Here is an 8,162-nt window from a genome sequence, read left to right on the forward strand (position 1 = left end):
TCTGCTGCAGTGTGAAAGTGCATGAGAAGCTGTCCCACCATGGGGGTGTGAGCAAGGCAAAAGGTGGGGTACTCCATTCAGGGGCAGTGCTGCCTTATGCTGGTGTAAGGTTGAGTGGTGGGACTTGAGGGGCTTCTGGCACGAAGTTGAAAAGCACAAATACAGGGTTATCAGAACAGCGTTCCTCTAACACAAGTGGGACTGCCAACACCTAGTAAAGGACAAGAGTGTGCTCTAAGTGAAACTTCTTTTGGTCGGTGCTGAAGTCATCAGTATTAGAAGATGAATGGTAATTGCATGTGTTTTCCATTGATGTAAGTGATGGTATGAGACATTGGTCAGCTTCTGCACTACCACCTCCATTTAGACAATACTACTATTTAAAAAAAAACAAACAAACTTGGAATTCACCATCTCAGTCTATGCTGTAATGTCTCAATTTGAGTCCTATGGTGTCCTAATGTGAAGATACACAAGCAACAAGGAGTACTTCAGTTGTAGTGTGGAGGTTTTAAGTCAGTGCAGATACAGAGTAACTTTGCACAATAATTGGGAAAAGCCAGGCCATCCCTCATTTCTTCCTGTTTTCAGGACACAGAACTGGAAATCTGGTATACTAGAGATTCAAGATCTAGCTGTGCTAGAGACTGATACTAGGCTAGTATTGCCACTAAGGTACTGAAGTAATAACAAAACAGGAATCTAGGGTCTCCAGGCTCCTGCTGTGGAGCTTTGATTTGTTGTCAGCTCTCTGTAAGGAACAAAAACCAAAAAAAAAAAAAAACCCCACTTCATTTTTTTTTGGTGAGAGGAGGTTTTTCTGTGTCTTTAAATGTGTGCCTGGAGGCAGAGCCTGCTTGTCAAAAGATGAAGGATGACAGAAACAGGTGAGAAGAGTGGGTTGGGGGCTTGTTTGGTAATCCAGCAGAGTCAGAATGAGCCCCAACATGTGCATCCTGTTACAATGCCTTGTTCTCCAGCCCTTACTGCCTCTCATGGCATGAAAGTCCTACACCAAGTGATGTGTATGAGGGCAGAAAGCAATGCTTAATTTGAATGATAAAAAACAATGCTGAAATATCTATAGTTATGAATTATTATCATCCTACACACAGAGTCTAAGCTTTGCAGAGCTCCAAGCAAGCTAGTTTCTTACACACTATAAAGCCACTCTTTGAGTGTTTCCAAAGGCACAAGGTTGTCATCCTACAAAACCATGCTTGTTCACACAGCTTGTGCCAGTTACAGAGGCTGTTTCTCAGTTTAAGTCCTGCAGTAGCTTGCAATAATACATGAAAGCAGAGTTGTTAGCAGCTAGCCAACTCCTTATTTCCTCTATGTTTTTTTCCTTAGGTGAGATCCTTTCCTGCTGGTCTGTGTCATTTGTGGAGCTGCTTTCATTGCAGCTCCTTTTCTGTGATTATAGGTAGCTTCTCTGTTGGAGGCCTTGCTTGTAGATCTCTGTAGGTAAACTTTTGTTATCAGAATTAGCTGACATAAGGTCTCTGGTCCTAATCTGAAGGCTCTTTCTGAGCCCAGGCTGAAGGCTACCTAACTAGTCCTAGCAGCCTTAGCAAGCTGTCTTCGGACTCTTTCAAGTTGTTTAAACCTATACTAAGTAAACAAGTTCTGGAAACAGGAGGAATGTGCTAGGTATGCAGGAGCTGTGGTGTGAGGAGTCCTGAGCAGAAAGAATAGAGCTTTGGTGGTGAAAGGTCTATTGCAGTCAATACTCTTAGGATGACAGAACCAGCTGTACGTGTAAATATGCAAGATGAGTTGTAAAATCTCATTGCCATTCTGAAGGAGAGATGTCTAGGCTTAGTAATTATAGCCTCACCTTTGAAGTACTGAAGATGACTTGTGTGGGGAAAATAGCAAGCGTGTTAAAAAAAAAAAAAAAGCAAGCATGTCAGCAGAAGAAGAATGTGAGAAGAGTATAAAAGCTGATTTATGCCAGTTATCATATTGGAAAGTCATTCTTACAGAAGGGTGTGTTTTGGCTGCCAGAAACAGAAGAATGCTGCCTTCAGCTCTGAGGATTTTGTGGTGCTTCACCTATGAAGCTGACAAAGAGGTGGGAGAAAGAGGCACGAAACAACACTGCCGAAGTTAAAAAGAAAAAAAGAGAACCCCCCAAAACAGGTAAGAGTGTGCCTGTAGCTGAAGTAGTAAATTACTGAGAAATACTCCCTACCTAGAAATACCTAGAATATTTCTAGGGAGAAATACTCCCTAGAAGTGTTTAGCCTTTGGTTACCTGCACGTGATCCTGAAATTGCAGTTTTGAGTGAAGTTTCCTGGACTTTGTCTTCAAAACGGAACTTCATGTATTACAAGGTCCCGTATGTTGTTATTTCTGTTTGGCATTGGGACAAAATAATTTAAAAGTTTACTGCAGTTAGGAAGCTCTTTTCGCTGAAAAGGTAGGCGTGAGGAAAAAACCACTGATTGCTGTATAGTTACAGCAGCTGATTACAGATTGTTTTGTTTTGCTTGTAAAATGTAAGCTGTTTGAGGGCCTGCAGGAGACCAGCTCCTGAATCATCACTGCCGCCTGCTGGCAACCCAGTTTTTCCATTCATCTAGTGTGAAGGCTGGCTATATGTTTGCTTAAATTATTTCATAGGATATAAAAATTGTAAGAGAAAATATGATCTTAGTGGCAGTTTTATATTGTTTTCCAGGTGTCTAAATGTGCTGTGAATCTACCTCTGAAGAGGTGGAGGACGTAAGTCCCATAATAGCTGAATATGTACTTCAGTGAGGACAGTTATCTTTTCTGTTAGTATCTATGGTCAGTAAAAACATGATGGCTGTATCCTGCTCCTTGTTGAAGAAAGGCTGTTTGTACTAAGGATCCTGGGCCTGTGAAATTTCCAGCTTCCCAGTTTCCATCCAAAATAGCAAGAACAGAGTGGTGATCTCAGTATGTCTGCACAAAACCATTGTACAGTTTTTTGTGATGAACAAAGTATTCTTTTTTTAAGTTTTGTACAGTGAAAATAATTTTTTAATTCCACATTATCTGCTAGTTAGATATATTTCTATAGTAATGTGTTTTTATAGATGTATTCTATAGTAAATAGCGGTTGAATATAGTATTTAAATATAGTGATTACTCTCACCATAGGAATGTCAGAATTCAGACTACTATAACTGGTTTAGTTTTGGGGGAAAACCCCTACTTTTTTCCAATATCTCTCATCGGTATTTGGCTAGAGCTGTCTTGTGTGCTTGAGGTTGTCTGTCAAAACAGCAGACAGCTCTGTGTTCCTATCTCAGAGCTCCTTTCCTTTCATTGGCAATGGCAACTCTGCCCATTCTTGAATGGCGCACCAAGCCTAGTAGCCCTAGAAACCAAATTAATGATAAATATTTTCATATCCAGTTTCTGCAGGCACCCTTATTTATATGCACAGAATACACAGCAAATGAAGGAATATGTTAAGGATTGAATCAAAGGCAATTTAATGACTGAAGCGTTTTTACTAAAGGTACCTCCAGAAAAAATTTAGGCAGTTTAACTGTTCGTTGCTCTTGACTCAGCCCTGCTTCTCTGTTGAACTGTAACCCCTGAGTGGGTAATTGATGCAGCTGAGGAGCCAGCACATACTCACATCTAGAGTTGTGAGTCCTGCCAACCTTTGCAGAAACAGAAGGCTGGGATCACTGACCTGGTACACTGCTCCAATATGGATCCCTGAGAGGGAATACTTACACAGAACTGTTTAAACCTGAGAGTGAGCAGTGAATCGACATAGTAATGCCAACCTGTGTTAAAGATGCAAAGACAATTAATGATCAAAATACGATGTCCCTGTTGAATTCTATAACGGGTGTTAAAATGACTAATACTGATTTACACCAATATCGTTTGTCAGAGTACTTAGTGGCTTCTGAAGCTTTTCAGGTTAGGACAAATTGAGCAGTTAAAATTTGGTTGTCTTCTAAACCCAGTATGCTTAGGGGAGTAGGGGACCTGCTTGTACTCAGTGATTGATCTGGAGTTAATTCTAACTTGAAGGGCATGTATGCTGTAATTTAAGGTGAAATTTAAGATGAACCTGGCCTATAGTTTGCTGTCATATGATGTTTCATGGTTTTGTCTTTCTGTCATGTTACACATGGAAATTGTGCACTGAGATGCTATGTTGTAAAATAAAGTGTTTACATGTTTATGCACACAGTATTCTTCTGCACAGGCAGGGAAAAAATTTTTTTCCCATGCGTTCAAATGTTGATGTTGTTGTATAACCTCTGATGGCCCACACTGGTATTCACAAGAACAGAGCTCTTCTGCTTTTCTGCAAGTACAAAAGCAATGAAAAAATATTTCTGAGGAAGGCCGATAAATGTTTTCCTTAAGAAAAACTTGTTCTGTAAGCCCAGTGAAATTGCTGGCATTGTCCTTATTTTACCAGAAAAAAATCTGGACTCCTGATTTCAGAATCAAATCTGCATCTCTCACTTGTCCAAAATTTTAAAGACATTTTGTTAAATACCTATACGTACATTGCAGTATTTAGTTTTTAGCCTGTTAGATCCCTGTGCTCTACTAATTATTCTGCAACAAGATATCATTCTGAAGTAAAAGTGCTGTGGAATACCTACGGTTAAGACTCTTTCCTGCTATTTAAGATTGCAAGTAACACTTCCGCTCTGCTCTTTTCTGCTATATTTAGTATTATGCCCCTTATTCTCAGCTAAGCAAATATAGGTACGAAGTCCTATAGGAATCTGGTCTTTTCTGTAGAGTGCACATGCATACTTACACACTGTAGCTTAGCCCTTAGCCCTCAAACACCTTGAGAACAGAAAGGTGAAAAGGTGACAAAGTGCCTCCCTGTCTTAGCTGAACTGAGTGCAGCTGTGCGTGTAACACCACATGCTACAGAGTTACCACACCTTGTGTGATGCCTTAAGCATAAAGACCTACATTATTACAGCTGTAATTCCCCACCTGGGCCTTATTCTAACAGCAGTGACTGTGGAACAGGGGTACCCTACAGCTGCACGAGAGCGCGCTCATGCTAAAAGAGAACAAAGAACAGGAGGTACTGCCAGAACATCAACTGGTACTTCTTGGCTCGAGTGGCTGGCCAGGCGTACGGGTACTTCTTGCATGCTGTTCCAGCCTCAAGCCTGAACAGCAAAATTGTGCACTAGAAACACTGTTCACTCACTCTAGTATGTAACTGGAATAATGAAGTCATTCAAGACATAATGATCCAGTGATCAAAGGTAGGATAATAAAGTGAACATAATTACTGAAAAGAGCGCGTTGAATTACAGTTGCAGAGACAGGATGGGAATACAATAACTTTTCTCCATTGTTTACGTAGGATATTTTTCTAATATAGCCTCAGCAAAAATGAAACACATAGTATCACAGATGTGGGCTTCTGTTATTGAACTAGCTGACATCTTCTGAGATAACAAAAGTAAACTAGCTACCTGATGAAAAAGATAGATATCTAGGATGGCACAACTGGGATTGCTTAATGTACACATATGCACATAACAAGAGGAAGAAAATGTTTCCTTTTTCTACCAGGATTAAAAGACTATCTGAAACACATACTAAAGGGAGAAAATTTATTTTCTGGAAACTCCAGGTCAGCCGTATGAATTTCTAATGGTTGAAAGGATCTGTAATCAATTCTGGTTAAAGCGTGGTACTTGACAAGGATGGAAAAGAAAAGAATAAGGTCACTCTTTATGTGGCTCCACGGTAGCCTATAATATGCAGAAATTATATCTACTTCTTCATGTAAGTTTGAGCTGCCTTACGGAAAAACAATATTCTGCTTTCTGTCCCTTAAGCCCTAGAAAGCAGAGAACCTCTTTAAGGCAGTATTTCCCATTCCAGCTCGGTTGTATAGTAAGAATTCACCAGAGCTAATTTGTTTTTACTGTGTATCATATTCTAAAAAAACCCCAACCCCTACTTATTTCAGCTCTTGAATGTTTTTTTGAAACATTGACATTTAAATAAGGTAGATGTTTTCTTACAAGGTGTGTTGGCTTGTGAAGAATACATGCCAAATGTTAACAGACATGACTCTTGTAGTCTTAGTCAAGAAATAGTCTGCAGAATACACCGATCATATACATTCATTTAGGAAACATTCTTCTTTATGCCCAACTAACTGTAATTAATTTCTGTTGGCAGCTAGTAACATATAGAGAAGTCTATTAGAGCTTAGAAAATTAGCAGTACAAGGAGGAATGTGTTTAATGTTGGGGTAAGTAAGTACTTAATATCATGTTGATGATTTACCTTCAGCTGTTTATTATCCTAAGTGTGGTGGCTTACATATAGGTAGAAGAAAAAATTAGTAATGAATTCTAACACAGAAAGAAGACCAAGGCTGAAAGTATTTGGACTTGGAACGTCACTGTTTTCAGATGCAAAGTTTCAGTAAATGAAGTAAGTTCTTTTTGTGCATTCCGATTGAAAACTTAAAATGTTTTAATGTTTAAAGTCTTTTTATAAACTGATAAAAATATATGGAACTTCCACAACTATTTAAACCTGAAGCACGCCCAGGAATGGAAAAAATCAAACTTGTCAAGTTTAATCAAAACATGATCTTTCCAACTGCAGACCATATAAAACCAATATGTTGCTTAGAAACTTTTGCTATATTTTCTCTATTCTATTTTTATGCCTTTTAGCAGCAGTAGAAGATAAAGGAGCCAAATGTGTGTTGGGAACTTCGTTGTTTTAATATAAAGCATGATAGCTAATCAGTTCAGTGACACTAAACAGCCATACAAGTCCTTCTTTTAATTAAAGCAAAATGGGATGCAAAAGACAAATTTAAAAGCCCTTGGGCCTCCATATGTACTGTGCCACCTATTGTACAGCATACATGTATTTTGTGTTTTATTATGTTGCCCTTTCTTTGTGCATGTGTAGTTACATGAGAAGGAAAAGGTGCAAGGTCAGCCTCACGCTCTGCTGCTTGTAATTTGAGAAATTTGGCAAGGCTGCCAACGTTTACTTAATACCCCTGCAAGTCCTAAGCAACAGAGGCCCTGGAGCGTGCTCGTGCCCTGCTTTGACTTGATTAAGAGGTTTTGTAGCATTCAGTCAAAACCCACAGGTGATCACAGTTGTCCACCCAGTTGAACAGTCACACTAGAGAGCGGTGCTAGGAAAGGAGTGAAGAATAAGGGATAATAAACGCTATCTACAGGTAGCTACAGCGAGAAGTGGAACAATCTTGGTCATATGATGAGAGTAAAACTGAAATTTACTCTCAGGAGGAGAGAGGGGGACTAAGGAATGATGGAACGTTATTTAAAATCAGAGCATTCATTCATGTACTGTTTTGGATTCATCTTCCACTTAGTTTATTGCTTGGACATGTGAATTTGAAGGTTTTTCTTTTAAAATATGAAATGAACTTTATGTATCAAAACAGTTACTATAAACTATAACTTTGTTTTGAACTATATTTGGCATTGGAGGTGGGAGAGTATATTCCAAAATATTTGTTGACCAATACAATTCTTCATCACATATAGAGAAGACTTTTGATTATTCTGGGTGGTTTTTGTGGTGGGGTGTTTTTTTTGGTTTTTTAATAATTTGATTTCTGAAGAATGAGGCAATGCTGACACCTCCATGATTCTACAGGAGAAAACTGGGGGACCTGGCTACTTCAGGATGTTCTTCTTTAAAGAAGAACAAAAGTGTTCTTTAAAGTGGAGCTTTAAAGAAGCTCCAAAAGTGTTTTGAATAACCAGTTTAAACCCTTGATTATTAAAAATTGGATCATGTAATTATGTGAGTTTGTCCTTAAAGAAGGTTGGAGATACAACTACATATAAAAGGTTTTATTTATTTATTTGTACGGCTAGGAATAAAGGCAAGATATTATTACTCACTGCATTTCCCCCAGGCCGCTGACTGAAAACTGTCAGAAAGGGCAGCTGGCAAAAACACCCAGGAAAACTTGGAAAAACTTCTTAGAAACCTACACCATCTACAGTTCTCTCTCTGTTCTGAAGCTCATTTTTTTATCCATACACATCCATTTGGTTTTTAGCTTAGAAATTTAAAAAATTGTATGCAAAGAGAGTATCATGATACAGAATTAAATCTTAAATGAACTTTATTGATATTTAAACTAAATCATCTTCCCCTCAGC

Source organism: Gymnogyps californianus, chromosome 7 (genome assembly GCF_018139145.2).
Source record: "Gymnogyps californianus isolate 813 chromosome 7, ASM1813914v2, whole genome shotgun sequence".
Classification (NCBI taxonomy): Eukaryota; Metazoa; Chordata; class Aves; order Accipitriformes; family Cathartidae; genus Gymnogyps; species Gymnogyps californianus.